The 18,903-nt window shown below is 42.2% G+C and overlaps 1 non-coding gene across 1 annotated transcript; it reads right to left on the bottom strand.

The window, feature by feature from the left end:
- Positions 1-515: 515 nt before the first annotated feature.
- On the bottom strand, positions 516-700 carry LOC114100244 (U2 spliceosomal RNA). Its single transcript, XR_003584025.2, has one exon. It is a non-coding gene; the product is annotated as a U2 spliceosomal RNA (small nuclear RNA).
- Positions 701-18,903: the final 18,203 nt, after the last annotated feature.

Raw genomic sequence — 18,903 nt, 5'->3', positions numbered from 1 at the left:
TACTTACAGTTCAATTTTAAACTGTTTTACTTAACCTCTTTGATTCTTTCTCTACTACTGAAAACCCTAGTTCCCCAGGACACCAACCTAAGTGTTTATTTGCCTTTTCTTACAATATACCTGCAACAGCCTATCAATTTTGTAACACCATTATCAGCAATATCATTGAAAATGTTTAAGATTGATTTTGCAGTATTTTGGATCTCTCTACCCTGCAGCGACACCACAATTTATTCACCCAGTCTTCTGTAGATGGGCATTTGGGTTGTTTCTAGTCTTTTGCTTTAACAAGCAGTGCTGCTGGGTCAAGGGTAAATGTATATAATTTTGCTAGAGATTGGCAAGTTCCCCTCCATAGCAGCTGTTCCATTTTACATTCCTGATGGCCAAAAGAAAAAAAGAAAAAAGAAAAAAAAATTTTCCAGTCTGGTAAATGAGAAATGGTATCTCAGTATGCTTTCCCCCACCACCCGTACCCCCTGATTATATGATTATATAATCATTATATGATCATCTTTTTGTACATCCTTGCAGGATGTACTCTCAGGGCAATGCAGGAAGTTGATGAAATAACTCCTATTTGATCTCCCTGGCTCCAAAAAATTCATTTAACACATTGTCCTTAAATAGAGCATGTATCCAATATCAAATTGATAAGAACAGATACTACACTTAATCTTAGCCAAAAGGCTGATTCAGTGTACTTCTAATTTGCATTTCTATTATAAAGAGTGAAGTTAATCAGTTCTTTAAATACATTTAATAGATTCTGGTATGCACTATTTTCATTAACAATACTTTTGGAAATTCTTCAGTATTGTTCTATGTTTTCTTTGATCTAAGAGTTACTTAATAAAGTATTTGAAATTTCCACATGAAAAGGGATTTTGAACAGAGAATATTATTTGGAATATCTCTTCTGCTTAATGGTTGTTTATCTTAGAAGCAGAATCTTTTGCTAAAAAGTTGTTTTTGGGGGTGGCACTGGGGATTGAACTCAGGGGCACTTAACTACTGAGCTACATCCCCAGCCCTATTTTGTATTTTATTTAGAAATGGGGTCTAACTGAGTTGCTTAGCACCTCGCTTTTGCTGATGCTGACTTTGAATTTTCGATCCTCCTGCCTCAGCCTCCCAAGCCACTGGGATTACAGGCGTGTGCCACAGTGCCCAGCTTGTTAAAAAGTTTTTATGTTTTTATTTCTGTTTTCTTTTTAAAGGTTAGATACTGTTAAGCTCTTTTGTTCATTTTACAAAGGAGGGCAAATTTTTCAAGTATCATAGATAAAACTCAACCAGTATAGGAACAATAAAGTTCAGTTTGATTAATAAACAGTAGCTTTAGGGGAGAGGTGGCTTCTGAATTATATGATCATCTTTTTGTTTCCTTTTTCTCCTTTACCATGAACCTTCAATAGTGCCTCAAAAGGTATAGAAAGTTATTGGGAATTATATCTGCCAGGGCATTGTGTTGGGTTGCAGGAAGCTTCTGGAATCTTTGAAAATGAACCACTGCCTAGATAAAGTGGACCTAGGACATTTAAAAGTATCTGAGCTGACATAGATAGTAGAACACAAGATCTTAGGCATAACTCAAGAGAATTTTTCTCTCTTCTCCATGGCTCTTTGAATCTCACAGAAATGAAAAGAATCTCTACATTTCATCTTTAAATTTTAGCTGACAATAAGAGAAATGAAGTGATTCCAGAGAGGTTTGAAGGGGGTCAAACAAAATTCATGCACACAGATCATAATAAATCTAGAGTTTGTACCAATGTACTCATATTACTGTGAATAAGATTTTTGTTAATGGAATAACAAATATGTCACCATACTTTAGGGAAAAGGAAAAAAAGAATTAGAAATATACAGCATGAGATGCTTGTATTGCAAAACCCAGAATATATAAAGGACCTTGAAAAATCAATAAGAAATAGACAGAAAAAAACCCAGCAAAATATTTGAACAAGTACTTTACATGAGAAAAAAATCAAACAGACCAAACAACATAAGGAAAAGTGCTCAAAACTCTTTAGGAATTAGGAAAATGTAACTTTGAGCCATAATGACATATAAGTATACAACCGCTACTCTGGCAAAAGTTTACAAGTCTGGCAATACCAAGGGGTGTAATAGGAATAACAGGAGTTATAGGAATTCTCAAACAGAGATGCGAGGGCTTGATGTGGATTGGGAACTTTATTTGACATTATTAACTAAAACTGAACACATGCATATCATATCATATATAAATACATTTAATAAATTCTGGTATGCACTATTTTCATTATTAATTTTTATCATATCACCTAGCATTTCACTCCTAGGCTATATACACTGTCCCTTAGAAATGTGAGTGCATTCTACCATAGAAAAGAATGTTCTACACATAGAAGAGAATGTTCATAGGCAAAAACTGGAAACACCCATTTACTGTGGTAATATCCATTCACTGTAGAATAAATGAATCTACTTATTGTACATCCATCCACTGGCATGCTGGCAGATGCTTAACAATAGAGAGGAAAAGCTATGATTTGAAGCATTTGCCAAATTCCACAGTGTAAATACTTCCATAGTGGCCAATTTCAAGCTCCCAATATGATACCAACTAGCTTACAAAACCCATGAACATTTAACAATCAGCTCCCATGAGTCTTCACAGGCTGGCTCCAGAGGATCACTGAGTATATTCCCATGTTGTAACACAATACAGGAATAAAAATGAATGAACTCTATCTACATGCAACAGCTTGGCTAAATCTCACAAACATGATGTTGAGCAAAATAAGCAAATAGGAAAAGAATGTACCGTGCATGATTCCATCTATGTATAAATTCCATCTATGTATAGATGGAATAGGCTGAATTAAATCAGAATGCTTAGGGATGGATACTTACGTGATAAAAGTACATGGCAAGGGAGAGTTGATTCTACAAGTGAAGACAGTGGTTAACTAATGAGGAAGAGGAGGTATGTCGTAGACTTTTGGGGATTAGGTCAAATATTCCATTTCTTGATTTTGGTGGAGTTATACAGGTGTTCCCTTTATACATATTTGTTAAATTATACCTATAGTTGTATGCACCTGTTTGCATATAGGTTTAAATCAGTGGCGTGTTGGAACTTGTTCATATCTACTCATGAGGATAATCTCTTCTCAACTCTGCATTCAGTGATGCCATATTGGTAGCCTGGAATCAGCCACAGTGGGAACATTTACACCACAGAAATTGGCAAACACAACAAATCAGGACTTTTTTTCTTTTTCTCTTGGAGAAAGGGTTTAGCAAACCACCACTGACAATACATTTAAAACATACATATGATTCAAAGAATCTGCTTTTTAAAGTACATATTTTTCAAGGTTGAATGCCCTTCAACAGTTTCAAGGCAAATTGAATTTTTGAAAAACTAAACATGACAAGATCCTTGGAATGAAAAGCACTGACATTGTGAAAGAGAATTGGTTGTGAGAAATGTGAAGGGTTTGAAATTCTCCATTATTTGATGTGTAATGAAAATCATTACACTGATGGTAAAATTAAGACCACATGTAGTCTTCTGCCCTTACAGAAAATGTTCTTGATGAGTCCTTTGCAAGATGGTAAAATATAGAGTGGATCAGAAGCTTGTGACTTCCATTCCACTTGACTTTCTTAATTTCCACCAAAGAGTGGCCCCAAACATCGTACTTTGCCAACTTGTTGGCAGCACTGAGCAGCTCTCCTTCATGATTACCTGTCATAACTTGTATAGCAGTGGAAAAACACGGTTATTTTTATCTACATATTTTTGTGAGTCCATGTTCTTAAAATTCAGGGATCCTAAGATAGAGTTATATGATGTTACCTTTATTCATTTCTGCTTTCCTGATGGTAAGTTATTTACTAATATTTTTATATTAAAATTACCCTAGATATATTATAATATAGAATTTTAAGAATTTAATTCATTTTCAAGGGAAGCCACAAGTTCATAGGGAAATTTGGGCTTGTGAACGGCTTCCTCAGATAATGCCTTCAGACCCCTAAGAGGGTGGGCTATGCACCACTTCCTTATATCTTCAGAGCAGCTTCTGTAGAAAGGTTTCCACTGCTAGGAAAGGAATCTGATGCTAAAAGTTTTCAAAAAGTAAAAACTACTATCATTTCCGTTACGATGTGAATCTGAAAACAACAGATTTGGCAAGATATTGATAAACTCATATATCATCCTGACTTGTGGAAACTTGACTAGAAAACATTGCTTTCATTTGGGTGGGGGACAAGGAATGGAGATGGGACAGGTTCCTCGAATGATTTTGACTCATTTGTTTTAAAAGAATGGAGACATCAAAGGGTCCAAATAAGAGAAGCCTAGGGCTTTGTTATTTTTTCCACTGGCTTGGGAGGAATAGTTTGATAGCCGGATGGGAAGAATGTTGCTTATAATCAGGCACCAAAGTAAGCTCAGATTTGACAGGTGTGAGTCTACATTACAGGGAGTGGGAGCCCCAGGCTGTGGACACCTGTCTTCTCCATGTTCTCACCTTCACTTGCCTATTCTGCCAATCTGGCAACCCTGTAAGAGTTGACCTTACTGGTTTTTTTGGTTTGTTTTTGGTCTTATGTTTCCCAGATCCCAATTTATTCTTTTTGACATGGTTGGGCAGGATTTGATTCATGTTAGTTGTAACAAAATGTAAAGCAAACAGAGGATTCACCTATCACCATATTTAAAAGTCATGTCTCCAGGGGCAGTTTCACCCTAAAATACTCTGGGGAAGACTGTCACAACATGTTTCCAGGAGTTAGAGGAGAAAGAACTGTGAGTTTCTCTTGCATCCTCTCCCCAAGCTGTCCGAAGCAAACCTAAGCCATCTTAACGGGGGGAATCGCCTCCATTAATTAAGGAATCTCCTTTTTGTGCTTGCCCCAAAGCACTCATAAATATAAGACTACAATTGGTTAGTGGCATGCAACATTTGGTTGGCTGATATTTTCATTCAATTATTTTCAATACAATTGTGGTATATCATCGTGTGAGGATATATTAAAAGAAAACCCCAGGCATTGATGCTGCACCCTTAGATTTGATATTCCAAGAATTTGGAGAGGATTATTTTAGAACAATTTTCAAGAGAGATTTGTGGGAAGTAGAGAGTAGAATATCAGAATTATTTGTGGAGCTCTTCAAAAAGCAAAAAAAAAAAAAAATATCCTAATCCAGCCCTTTGTCTGAACTAGTCCAATCAGAATTTCTTGAATTATGAGATAGGCAATCTTTTTAGGAAAAAGTTGAGTCTCATAAATACCCCTGACTGAGGATAGATAAGACATCATTAGCCAGAGATGAGAGGATAATGGAGAATTCCTCCTTCTCTTTCTGGTAACTTAAGACATTCAACAAAGCCTAATGGTAGACCTTGCAGAGCAGAAAACAGAATCCCTGCCTCACGACACATATGCTATTTAGAACTATTTAGAACTCAAACAGGAGGCACATGGACAGAAATTTCCCAGCACAAAATAGGATGGGGCAAACCCTGTGGATCTAGATGTTCTTTGGCCCTTGGGAACAAAATTGGCCACCCAGCCACAGGACAGGAGAACTCTCAGGTGTCACCTGAGGTTATCAGAGTACAGTGGGGGAAGAGTATTGTGTATGAGTCATTTAGGCATCAGAAGTGGGTGCCCTCACCCGATAGTAGATCAAGAGTTTTCCCATATTTATAGCCAGAGGATGCACTGAACTGGAAGAGCAAACCTCCTCCAAGGACAGCACTGGTTCCCAAATAACAGTCAAGACCTTCATCTCTTCTACATGCAGAACACTTTGCTGGAGAGCAGAGGCCTAGGTGAGCTGCTGTCCTGCTAGAACTACTGGTCAACTGAATAGGTCCATTTAGAGAGCCTTGAGGAGTAGTTCTGACCTCACACACCATCTGTGTTAGCCAGCTTTCCATTACTGTGACCAAAATACCTGACAAGATCCACTTAGAGGAGGAGAGATTTACTTTGGCTCAAGGTTTCAGAGGTCTTGGTCCAAAGTTGGCTGATTCCATTGCAGAAACATCATGGTAGACGGGTGTGGAGGAAGTTCATGACAACCAAAAAGCAGAGCGAAAGAGACAGGGAGCAACCAGGGACAGTTTTAGTTCCCCAGATCACACCCCTAGTGACCTAGTTCCTCCAGCCATGTCCCAACTGACTATAATTACCACCCAGTAGTCCAGATAATTAATCCATCAAATGGATTAATCCACCGATGAAGTCACAGCACTCACCATCCTCTGAACATCATTGCATTAACTAACACATGAGCTTTTTGATGGATACTCCAGATCCAAATCATAATACTATCCTAATTTAGAGTATCCCTTCCTTAGGCAGTATATGTGCACATTTGGGATGACCAAGAAGTGGCTTTTTTCTTCTGTAGAATATAGTAGATAGACATCTGTTTGCTCAAAATCCTTTCCCTTAGAAAACCACCTAATCCCTGGCTCATTATAATGCTGATCAATCCATGTAATGTGAGAAGGGATCATGTGAACAGCTTGGAGCAGAGAACATCAGCTCTCAGTATCAGTGGGCTCTGCATCCATGGATTCAACACGCCATGGGTGGAAAATACTTGAAAAAAAGGAATTTGTACTGTCTTGTTATTATTCCTGAACAATGCAGCATAGTCATTATTTACATAGCATTTACATTTATTAGGTATTATATAGACTCTAGAGGTGATTGAAAGTATACAGGAGGATATGCTCAGGTTCTAGGCAAATATCACACCATTTTATAGAAGGAATTTGAGCACTAGCAGATTATGGTATCCACAAAGTCCTGGAACCAATTTCCTCGGTTCAGGAATGGACACATGACTTGAGCTAGAAAAACCAGTTGTTGTGGTTTTGATAAGAGGTGTCTCCCCAAAAGCTTATGTGTGAGACAATGCAGGAAAGTTTAGCCATGATTGGGTTATAAAAAGTTTAACCTCCTCAGTGCCATAATCGTCTGATAGGAATTAATTATTGGTGGTAACTGTAGGTGGGTAGAGTGTGGCTGGAGGAGGTGGGGCCCTGGGGGTATGTCTTTGGGGTTTATATGCTGTCCTTGTTGAGTAGAGCTCTCTCTGCTTCCTGGTGCCATGTTGTGAGCTGCTTTTCTCCACCATACTCTTTCATCACGATGTCCTGCCCTCCTCAGGCCCCGAGGAATGCAGTCAGCCATCTAAGGACTGAGATCTCTAAAACCATGAGCAACAAATAAATTTGTCTTCCTCTAAAATTGTTCTTGTCAGGTCCTTTGGTTACAGCCGTGAAAAAAGCTAAAACACCAATTTTCCTTGTTTCTTGGGGTTCTCAGGAGAAATTTTTTTTCTCTCTTTTCTTAGGGCAGAGCTATCAGGGACCTCCTTCTTCCCTAATATCTGGAAAGATCTCAAGGAGAAAGGAAGAGCTTAAGAGATGGAGAAAGATCAGAGGATACATCTAAATACTGCCTAATCATACATGGACTTTTTAGTTAGATGAGTCAATTAATTCCTTTTATACCCTATTTGCCTAATTTGAGTTGTTTTTGTCCTTTGTAACAGAAAGAATATCATTCTGATTAGTAGATCTACTGTAGTCACCAGGTTTGTCCAATAGGCTGCCTAACTAAATTTGAATATTTTCTTAGTATAAGTATATCCCAAATAGTGCATGGGCCATAATTATATTTAAAAAATTAATTGATTTTCTGAAATTCAAATTTCACCGGGAAAGTAAATAGCTTTTATTTGGCAATATTATGTTAATTGTGTCAACAATGTTTTAAAATTCTCTGCTCAGAAGGAAAGAGAGCAGTCAGTGGGTGGATTTGCCCTTAAAGAACACGGAAAAAAAAACAGAACAAGGAAAGTTTCCATGGAGTCATAGACAGAAGCATCCTAATTAAATCTTTCTTCTCCAAGTTAACCCTGCTTTGTACAAACCAGAGGAGAAACCTAGGGAGGTTTGGGGTCAGGCTCTTTAATCCTCATCAGATGGATCAATACTTCAGCTGCTCAGGGTGTCCCACTGTTGCTGAATAGTAGTATCACCTAAGGGAGCCCCTAAGCATTCCAATGTCCAGGTCACACTCAAAGCAATGAAATCACAACCAGAGAAAATGCACGCAGGAGCTTCCAATGTTCAGCCAAGGCAGGAGCCGCTGAGCTGGGCCTTAAGATTCAGCCCAGTCAGAAGTGTTAAAACAAGAAATGAGAAAGGTCTTTCCCAATGGAGTAAGCAAATCATCCCCAGAAGGGGATTAGCCCGCAGGCAGGCTGACTGCTGGGCCGCCTTGCTGGCTCACCTGCCACACAGCTGTGGACCTTAATCTCAGCTTGCCCATGAGTGGCCCTGGGGCTGGCAGGTGTTTGGGCCACAGGGAAGCAGACTCAGAGGCCATTCTGGCCCATTGTGGCAGGTGCCAGAATAAACAAAGCATCTGGCTGAGAGAAATGCAGGCTTCGTGCCTGTAGCTCAGCTCCTGTTCCCTGAGCAAAGAAAATTCTCTTTAGAAAGCTGAGAAGGAGGGAGGGGCTGGGCAAGGCTGGGAGGGATAAAAGTGGCTGAGATGTGCTTCTGTGATAACCAAGGACAGCTTTTCTTCCCGGCTCTCACTGTGGGCAGACAGCCCACCCCTTAGGTCTAAGGGATCTGCCAGGGCACATCCTTACTGGATCCAACTTCTCTTCATCATTTTCCATTCCAATTCATTTTCAGAAGAGTAGACCCTTCTCAGAGTCAAAATCATCAACAAGACACCAGAGCCAGGGGTGGTTTTGCATCCCTCTTTCTATTTGCCAGTGAAACCTCTGCTCCATCCCCTTCCCCCTTTAGGGGAACACCCTGCCTGTTCCTGACCAGGCCCTCAAAGTTTCTCATGTTCTCCTAGGCCTCTAGGATATATCAGACGCACACAATCAACAGGCTGAAAGGAAACATCTGGAACTGTCTCTGATGGAATTGATTTGGCTCACTGCCCTTTGAAGTTGTCGTGAAGACTGCTCACGGGCCAGGCATGTCTGAAACTGAAGGCTGGGAGACGTCTGTACTGGTGGCGAGTGGGCCTCATCCATGCTTAAGCAAGGTCCAAGCACGCTGGTGGACTCCTGTTCCCAGTGTTTCCCAGAAGCCCCTACAGTTCTTAAATACTTGACTGGAATGCTCTGTTGTGCACCATCATGTTTTCAAGTGTAAAAGCCTTGAATGAATGACCAGAGGGAGTGCAGAGCTTGGATAAAGGGAACATGAACTTGAGCTGAGGAAGTCAGTGCCCAAATGCCCTGGCTTTGGGAAAAAATACCCAGAGGTGAACAGCATTAGGGAATCATTGGCATTCATCCAGGATCTGAGACTGTCACGGAGGCTGCCCAGCTAAGAGCCACTGCTGTCATTCCCATCACTGACTCAGTAAATCAGTGATTCATCTAACAAATGGATATTTAGTGCTCACCAGTACACTGGGGATATGATGGTGGAGAGCCAAAGAGTCATGGTCCTTGCTCCCGTGTCCCTCCTATCCACTCTTCACTGTTTAGATTTGTAACAAAAGAGCTGGGGGTAAGAGGAAGCCAGAGGGTGCAGCTGCTCATCCTAAATGAGGAAATTAACCTAGTAGCCTCCTCAAGTCTGCTCCAAGTGTGAATCTGTAGGAGGGTGCCTTTAAGAACATCACAAGCTAATTCACAGCCACTTTAGGAAATGTTCCAAAACCATTTCATATTCCCTGGGAAAAACAGGACGGCACATACTAATCTCTGGGGTGCTGGGGCACCTTGCTCTGCTTTACCCAAATTTAACATCACACAGTTTTCCTAGTCCACAGCATTTCTCTCTGCTAGAGATTGAGTCTAAAGGGAGACCCTGCCAGAGAGTAATCTTTAATCTCCATTAAAAAAAAAAAAAAATGACAATAGAAGTTTCCAGCTACTTTTAGCTACTTTGCAGTTGTGGTGGGGGGTGGAGGGTCTCTGAGGAGAACATAAGGAGAACCAGCTATGTGGTCTCCAGAGAAAGCAATGACTACCCCTTTTGTCCCCTGGATCTTACCTTGTAGGTTGGAGAGGATGCCCGAAGAGTCCTGCTGAGCACTCCTGACCCTCTTGTTCTTGCTAGAGTTGTAACAGGCTAAGCCACAGAGTGATTGTCCCTTCCTTCCATGAAGAGCTACAGTAGAAGGCTATGTGGCCACAGCCCAAACTGAGGGGCTATTTCCCTTCACATCTTTGACCAGAGACTCAGCAGTGGCTTCTTCCCTAAAGAGCACCTGGTCTCCCCTGTAATTTCCTCCTGCCGGCAGAGGGCGCTGTGGTGCCCAGGAGCTCTACTCCAGTTTGGCTGCTAGATCTGCTCCTCAGAGGATGCAGCAGCCAAAAGGCATTTAACCCAGAGTTGCCATCTTATTAGGCTGAAGGTGTTGAGAGCCACGGCCAGGTCAAGATGGTGCCTGGCATTTTGCCAGAAGGGGCGGTTCCTGCTGCCTCCGGTGCCTGCTATTTTTGAGCTCTCGCGGAGTTCCTAGAGAGTTCGCAGTGGGTTGGTTGAGTTCCGGTTGAGCTCGCAGAGTTCCTGGAGGGTCGCGTGGGTGGCGTTCGTGTGAGTTTGAAGATAAAGTTCGTTCATGCTTGAATCTACAAGTGGCTAGACCTCCCGGTTATTTGTGCCCAGCCAGACTGTGGCATGGAGGTATCACTGAGGAGTTGGTAGTTTGTTGGGCAGCCAACCTCTTGATAATTAATTACTACCTATAACTCCTGTGCTTTATGTATAGCTCACCAACACCATCTTCTTCTTTGATTCCTCACTTGTTGATTTCTGTCAGCAAACAGGTCCAAGAAAGACTGTGTTCCTTGTTGAAGAGGCACATATGCTGGGGCTGGTTACTCAGGGTGCATGGGTTTTGGCCAGCAGTGCCTGGGCTTCCTGGGAACTTACTAGAAATACAGAATCTCAGGTCCCATCCCAGAGTGACTGAATCATGATCTTCATGTTAACAAAGATGCCCCAATTTTTCGTGTGCACATTTAAGTTCAGGAAGCCCTGCACTAGGGGACGTCTTTAGGCCTCAGTAATACCACAGATGGTGCTCTTTCTGGTTAAGCATCTTATCTGCATCTCTCTCCATTTAACTCTTTGTACCACAGGTCACAAACATCAGTCAGCAAGCAGACTGGAACCAGAAAAGGACTCACAATTTCACAGTGCCCATTTAACTCCTAGATTAGTGTAAGATTTACCGCTGTGTGGTAGGCTTGGGTTTTCAAGACAGTCACCAGGAGGTCTGGAAGTACTTTCCCTGCCACTGAGGCAGTGTCCTTAAAGGGGTCTTGGTTACAGTCTAGGCTACAGACTGGTTGTGAGGGTTGTCTGATTCCTAAGTATTCTAAGCCTTGCCTGTGGATGGATGAAATGTCTCCTGCATGTATTAATCAGTTATTATAAAGACATAGATGCCACTTTGATTGTTTTAGTCAGCTTTTCCACTGATGTGATTAAGATCTGACCAGAACAACTGTAGAGGAAGAAAGGTTTATTTAGGGGCTCACAGTTTCAAAGGTGTTAGTCCATAAGTGGCTGGCTCCATTCCTCGGGGCTCAAGGTGAGACAGGACATCATGGCAGAAGAGTGTGGCAAAGAGAAGCAGCTCACATGATGATCAGACAGCAGAGAGAGAGGATTCCACTTGCCAGATACAAATATGTACCCCAAAGTCACAACCCAATTTCTACCTCCTCCAGCCACACCCCACCATTTCAGTTACCACTCAGTTAATCCCTATCAGGGATTAATTCATGGATTGGGCTAAGACTCTCACAACCAATCATTTCTCCTCTTAAAGTTCTTACATGGTCTTACACATGAGCTTTTGGAGTACACCTCACACCCAAACTATAGCATTGATTAATAAAATAAAAAATTATTTTAAAGGTTTTTGCGCTGTCTCTTTGTCGATTCTGCTCAATACTAGGCTGAGTTCCATGAAAAGGGGCCATGTTCTCCAAGTTTCTCTGGTGGTCTGAAGCTATAAGCTCCCCAGGAGTACCTTAACCAAGAGAAAAACCTTCTATTTTCCATCCAGTTGTAAATTCTCAAAAGATTTGTCTTTATAAAGAATTAAATATAAATATTAACCATAATATTAACCTATTTTTAAAAAATAGACTAAGAGAATTGTTTGTGCATGAATTATAGTTGCAGGTTCATGAGGCTTGATTTAAAGAGGTACAAAAGCCCTTGGCAGAAGGAAAGAAAAGAAATGGGAAAGAAGGAACCACCTGCAATGTCCCTACCTTCAGTCTTATAAGTTTCCAATTTGCATATGGTCATGTCCCTAATTACAAGCACCTCTAATGATAGACTTCTTCCATTTAGATCTATGTTTTTTTGAATCATAACTTTTTCACTTTCAAGAACACTTAAAAATCAAGAATTTAGATCCACTAGACTTGAAAGCTAAATTTTAATTTGCTGTGTTACAAACTCTTAAATCATGATTAAAACCCCACATTAATGTAGCAAAGATAAAAACTTTGTTCTGTGGAAGAGAGTTTCTTTTGTTCTGATCTTGTCCCTTTAATTTCCCGACTTTGTGTTTGTGTGTGTTATATGTTCATAAGTAGGTTTAGTACTATAATTTCCAAGTACATAAACATCCATATATTAGGAACATGCTCAAAAATATTTTATCATCAGGATTCACAATCAAAACTGTTTAGAGATCACTGACCTAGATTAATGATGTCTTGCTGTCTTTTGTCAACAAAAGGACCAGAAAAGTCCTCTTACTGCCATTATTTAAAACTAGTGTCATGCTACCCACATTCCCCGAGCCTGAGTCATCTTGTTAATGTACACATTTGAGTTTGTTAATTTAACACCAGACTTGGAGGGGAGTAGCAGGAAATGTGCATTTCATGACGACTAGAAAAGTTTTACCTCTTTTTCTTCTCTGTTCTGGGCTGGGATCCAAGTTTGAAAAACAAAACAAAACAAAAAACACACCCTGAAATTCCTGGGCTCAGCTGATTTTTTTCCCATGTTACTCAGGAAACAGCACACCTGACTTGGCAACACCTTTTTCCAGGCAAAGAGCAAGACCCAAGAGGGGTGCTGGAACCCATTGTAATTCTAACATGGCACTTGGGCTATGTCTGAGCAACAGCCAGAAAGTTTTGAAGGGCTAAAGTTTACCTTAGAGGTCTTCTTGTCAAATTCATGTAGTCAATGTATAAATGGAAAACAGAAGGACAAAGATTGGAATGAATCACCCAAGATTATAAAGCTCATTAGTGATACATCCGGGACTAGGACCAAGTTTCTGGACTCCCCTTGGGTTCAAAGACCTTCCCTCAGTGGCTGATGTGGAGGAAATCACCATGAGAAATATAGAGAATTTTTGGCTTATGATGAGACAGAGCTAGATAATGTCTAGTGCTCAATGATCCCAGACAAGTAGACTTTTTTTTCCTCATTTTTTAAATTGGTGCATTATAGTTGTACATAATGGTGGGATTTGTTGTTACATATTCATACATGCACACAATATAACAATATAATTTGGCCAATGTAACTCCCCGGGGTTTTTTTTCATTTCCTCCCCTCCCTTTCCTCTATTGATCTCCCTTTGATTTTCATGTCCCCCCCACCACACACACACTTTTCCTTTCCCCTCTAGCTTCCACAAAATCTTCTCTAAAGCACTTGCTCTTGAGCCAACAAACCCTCACCCCCATCCTTATGTTGATAAAGGCTTGGAGACTACTGTCCCCAGATTAGTAGAAGACAAAATAGAATTGATTGGCCCCTTTCTGAATTCTATACTCCCCCAATCAACTATTGGGACAGATCAAGTCCATGAAAACCCTGGACAACCGACACGCATTGGCAACCCTCTCTTTGGACTTCTCTCTCTTCAGGACCTCTGTTTTTTCTTTCTTTCTTTCTATTATTCTAGTAAATTTTGTTACTTTACTGTCACCCTTGTGTCCCTGGATTTCATTCTTCAAATTTTTGAGACAAAGAACTCACCTGGCAACCTGTTATAACCTGCCATAAAAGGGAGATGGGGAAAATTGGGGAAATGAATGGAAACTCAGTGAGGATGCTTGTGTGTGTATGTGTGTGTGTGTGTGTGTGTTACTCTCTTCCGTATCCTCAGGGCATGGATCAGGGTCCAGCATGTAGGAGTGATATAGGACAGATTAGGCTGGATACCCAAGGAATTTTCAATAAACAGGTTTATTTAAGCTGCAGTGGTCCAGAGGGGCTCATGCCTCAAAATTTCTGGACCCCGAGTCTGGAAATTCTTTAAATTTAAATACTCAGTGGGGTGGTTACATTTCAGTGGGTGGGTATGTAACAGTGACTCTCTGTCCTAGACTCTGAGGCTGGACAGATGTTTTACAAGTTTTTACCAAGAAAATAGAGATAGCATCTTTTGCATAGCAACAAGTTCTCCTGGAGACACACTCTATCACACCTTTGTTTGCAAACTTGGCACGTCCAAGAAAGAGGAAGTTTCAAACCACAATGCCCTCTGTGGAAACCTTGCTGATATTCTTTTGACACTCTTGGAGACTTTAGGGTAATTATGGGGAGGGTCTTTGGAGAAGCTGAATCATGGCAAGGGTCTTTTGGGTGGGGGTTCCTGGTATGTTTCAGGAAGTACTCAGGAAGTTTCTGTTGAATGCAAATATCCTCCCTGAGAAGATGGAGGGGGTACCGATGGAGAGGAACAAGCCTTCACGGTGCTTATGCTTTGCTTGTGAGTGGCCAAGGAGTTGACAGCTGGAAACTCAACCCAGAGAGCAGGTGAGGAAAGACACAGGATGCGCCCCGTCCACCTCCTCCTCTCAGTATCCCGCCTGCTGTGGGTTGTGTCACCTGCACTGGGGAGGCCTCAGTGAAAATTCACTTTCTAATTTTCTTCTAGGCCCTTTTTTTAGCGGGTTTCCGCTGCTACTTTCCAGTCTATTGGGTTGCAGGTGAGAGATGCTGCACTGGCCCTGAGCAGAACTGACTGTGACCCTTACATGTCACTTTCTCTGTCTCAGACTCAGGTTCGTCATGTATGTGGCAGAGCTGTGATCTGTGCCATCCCCACTTATCTCCAGGGGCTGTTCTGAGGACCCTGTGGTCATTCATGGCAAAGTGCTTCAGATCCTGTAACCCCTCCTCTGTGCATGCATATCAGAGGGCAGGGCCACCTCTACTCAGTCCAGCTGCACATTTTGCCTGGGAGCTTGTCCCTGCTCTTCATCAGACAGGGGATCCAGTCCACCTGACCTCTTCCCAGGTAGCCTCTGCAGGTGGGTTTAATCCTCACTTCAAGGACTTATTTTCCATTTCTACGTGGAGGATCAGTACCCACATGCTCTTTAAAAAGCACCATATACTTTGCCATTTGGTGGACCGTGTGTGCCTTTGGACTTGAGGTGTTTGGCTCAAGCTAATTTTTCTTTGGAGGGTTCAAAACTCCTTCTCAGTTGCAGCTTCAAACAACCTCGGGACAATTTGTTAATGCTGTTAGTGTTTTGTACTATGCTCTTGCAGAAAACAGAATTATTTACTTATTTACTTACTTTGTGGTTCTAGATCTGAAACCCAGGGCCTTGCACATGCAGGGCAGTTGCTCTACCACTGGGCTACATCCTCAACCCAAACAATAGATTTCAAGACATAGGTGTGTAGCTTTGAGAACCACTTGGTGTTTCCCACCCTCCAGTGTCTCCACCACCCTGCGTACACTTAGAGTCTGCAGCCCAGGCTCAACCTGTCTTTCTGTTCAACGAGGACTACTATGCAGTCAGGAGCACATGGACAGCAGGAAGATGGTGTGGTGGGCAGACTTTTAGAGCCCCCTGTGGTCCCTGCAGCCTGGTCCCTGGCACTTTTGAGCAACCCTTCCCTTGAGTGTGGGCTGGGCTCACTGACTTGCTTCTAATGAACAAAGAATGGCAGAAGTAGTGGGGTACCTCTCCACAATATGTTACAGAAAGACGGCACCTTCCATCCATCTGGGGCATTTCTCTCTCAGATCACCTCATTTCCTAGTGAGCAGGCCCACATGGTATGGTAAGGAATGAGACTTCTACCATGAGGTGCCAGGGACGAAAGCCTAGCCATGGCCATGAGTGGGCTGCATGCAGTCCTTCAGTCCTGCTCTAGTCCTGAGATACTGTGGCCCCAGCTGACAGCAGCTGGACCACAGCCTCTGAGAGTCCTGGAACCAGTGGCACCCAGCCAAGCTGCACCCTGACTCCTGAACACAGAAGCCATGCGACAGTCCATATTTATAGTTAGAATCGCTTATTGCCACACAGCTGATAGATAGCTGACATGGATGGAAATACACCAGAAAAGGTAGAAATGGATTGAAGAAAATGAGGGGATCGAGGGTTAGTACTTCAACATGGAAATTGAGGGGAGGGAATGCAATTTAATCCATAACAGTCCCTTACTATTGGTGTGGCTGGGACAAGGCTTTTGACCTTTTTGTGCCTCAGTTTTCTTCATCTAAAATGGAACCATTGAGTAGGGTTGTTATGAGAAAAGGAGTTAGTATTTGGGGGATGTTTGAAACAGCGGCTGGTAATAGACCACTGCAAAAATCTGTCAATTCCCATGATAATAGATGATATGATAATAACTGTGGGCTGGGGTTGTCTAGTCTGCAACCAGCCACTCGGTGGCCAGGTCTCTGGGTTCCCCCCGGCTTTGCAGGGGAACTTCTCTCTGTCTCTCTCCATCTACACAGAATTTAGGAGATTTTGCTGATGAGGGTCAATGAGTTCCAGAAGGTTCAGAGGGAGGGTCCAGGAGGACTGGTAAAAGACAGAAGATTAATTCAGACAAGAGGATATACCATACGCTGGCTGAAGCAAGACCGGGAAAAATTGGGCTGGACTATATCCTGGACTCTTTTAGAGAAAGGCTGGTTATCATTTATAGTTCCAGTCCAGATTTGCTTAGTTGGAAGCCATGGAGTTTCCAGGTAGCTGCTCAATCTCCCAGCTCAAGGTGGTGTGATGATTTGGCTGCGATAGTTCCGTCCCAGTGGTACTTGAGAATCACCAGTGGTCCTAGTTCAATTGACTTGGACCTTAAAATTTTCGAAATGCTCCCAAGGTGATCTGAACATGCCACATGGATGAGAATCACTGGAAGAGACTCCCCAGAGCTCCCCTTGCTGCTACTCAAAGGTGGTCCAGGGACCAGCAGCAGAGGAGCCTCCTGGGAGCATGTTAGAGATGCAGCAGTTCTGACCCCAGCTGAATTGCTAAATCAAAATCTGCATTTTAGCTGAATCCCAAGAGATGAAGTGTGAGAGGCCCTAGGCTGCAGCTCAGGGAACACAACAAGGAGGAAGTGGGGCCCTTTCCAATTGCCTGGCTCTTAATGCCTTTGTCAACTCCAGGTAGCTCTATCTTCTCCCTGGGAGTGCCACCTGACAAGCACCTTGGGCTAGGTGGGTTCAAAAGTCAGCTGTCTTCCTGTGCCCCTGCTGGGGAACAGCTGGCCCTCATTAGAGAGGATGTCCCAGTGCTCTTCTGCATAATTAGAGCCAGATTGGCCTGGCAGCTCAGAATCTCTAGTGTGCTTGTGTTCTGATATAAACAGCCTGACCCAGCAAGGGAAGAAAAGGTTTAGATTCTGCCTGCTCAAGAAAGCCTATGTACTGCTGAAGCCAAAGAAATGTTCCAGGGAGGGGGCAGGAAACAAAGACGGGGGGCAAGAGAGAAAGGGAATCTGGACTCTGTAACCTGTTGATCAAGAGCTGCCTCTTCTGGCCCCTTGTCTTTCTGGAACATATGTTGCTGGTGCAGACACATTAGAAAGATGAGCTCATGCTCGGTGCAGTTCCTCTCAGGGGAGGCTGAAAGAACAGGAGAGATTGGAGACGCTGTCTTAAAAAATAAATCAGTAGCTTTGAGGGCAACTCAGAGAAGAAAAGCAGATACCAGGGCAGCGTGCATGTCAGGGATGAAACTTCATGTGCACAGACATAACTTTCCAGCGTTATTAATCAGGGCTGGAGAATAGACTTTAAAAAAATAGAAAAACAAAACCCAGCCATGTTATCATTATTGTCTGCGTCTCGGATTCTAGATCAAATCCAGATTCTATGACATCTCTCCTGAGAAATAAAAGTGAACAACAGAAAACATATGGGCTGATACACAGTAATGATTATGATCTCTCCGCAGGTCCTCCTTTATTAGACCACATGTAAGGCCAGACTGAGCTATTACAGAAGATAAATTTCCCTTGGCGGTATAGAATGGACCCTAATAATGGTCATGTTCCAAAATGTTAACTGATTTGACATGTCACTCCTCAACTCAATAATTTGCAATGGCTCCCAGTTACCTACTAAATAAAATCCAAATGTCATGGTTTGGAATTCAATGATGGCACCAAATCATGAGAAGCAGGACAGCAGAATGGCCTTTTGTGTCGACACAAGCTGAGTTTCAAACTATATTCACACATACAACTGACTCTGGGTAAATAATTGATCTTTTTTGAACTCATTTGGATAATCAGAACCCCTTCCTTGCTAAAGCTGAGGGTCAATGTGATATTGAATGAAATGCACTTAGCACAGTAAGTCCTCAGTAGTGACACTAGTTGCAGTGGTTATTATTGATGACAGTAACAAGGCTCCTCCAGTCTACCTCTCTCTCCTTTGGTTTGCCCACATCTTATGTGCCCACCCAGTGAAATAGATGCTGCATTCACCACCTCTGTGCTCCTGCTCACATTGTTCCCCCTAAATTCTTCCTGTCCTTCATGCAGCTTTTGAGAGTAGGAGATTTACTTTAATTTTCTCAGAGTGAAAACTCTGAATATGGCAAGTGCTCAAAAGAATGTTGAATGCATAAATGAA

The sequence above is a fragment of the Marmota flaviventris genome, chromosome 12 (genome assembly GCF_047511675.1).
Source record: "Marmota flaviventris isolate mMarFla1 chromosome 12, mMarFla1.hap1, whole genome shotgun sequence".
Classification (NCBI taxonomy): Eukaryota; Metazoa; Chordata; class Mammalia; order Rodentia; family Sciuridae; genus Marmota; species Marmota flaviventris.
The sequence above is the reverse complement of the archived record's forward strand: the minus strand, read 5'-3'. Positions and strand labels throughout refer to the sequence as shown.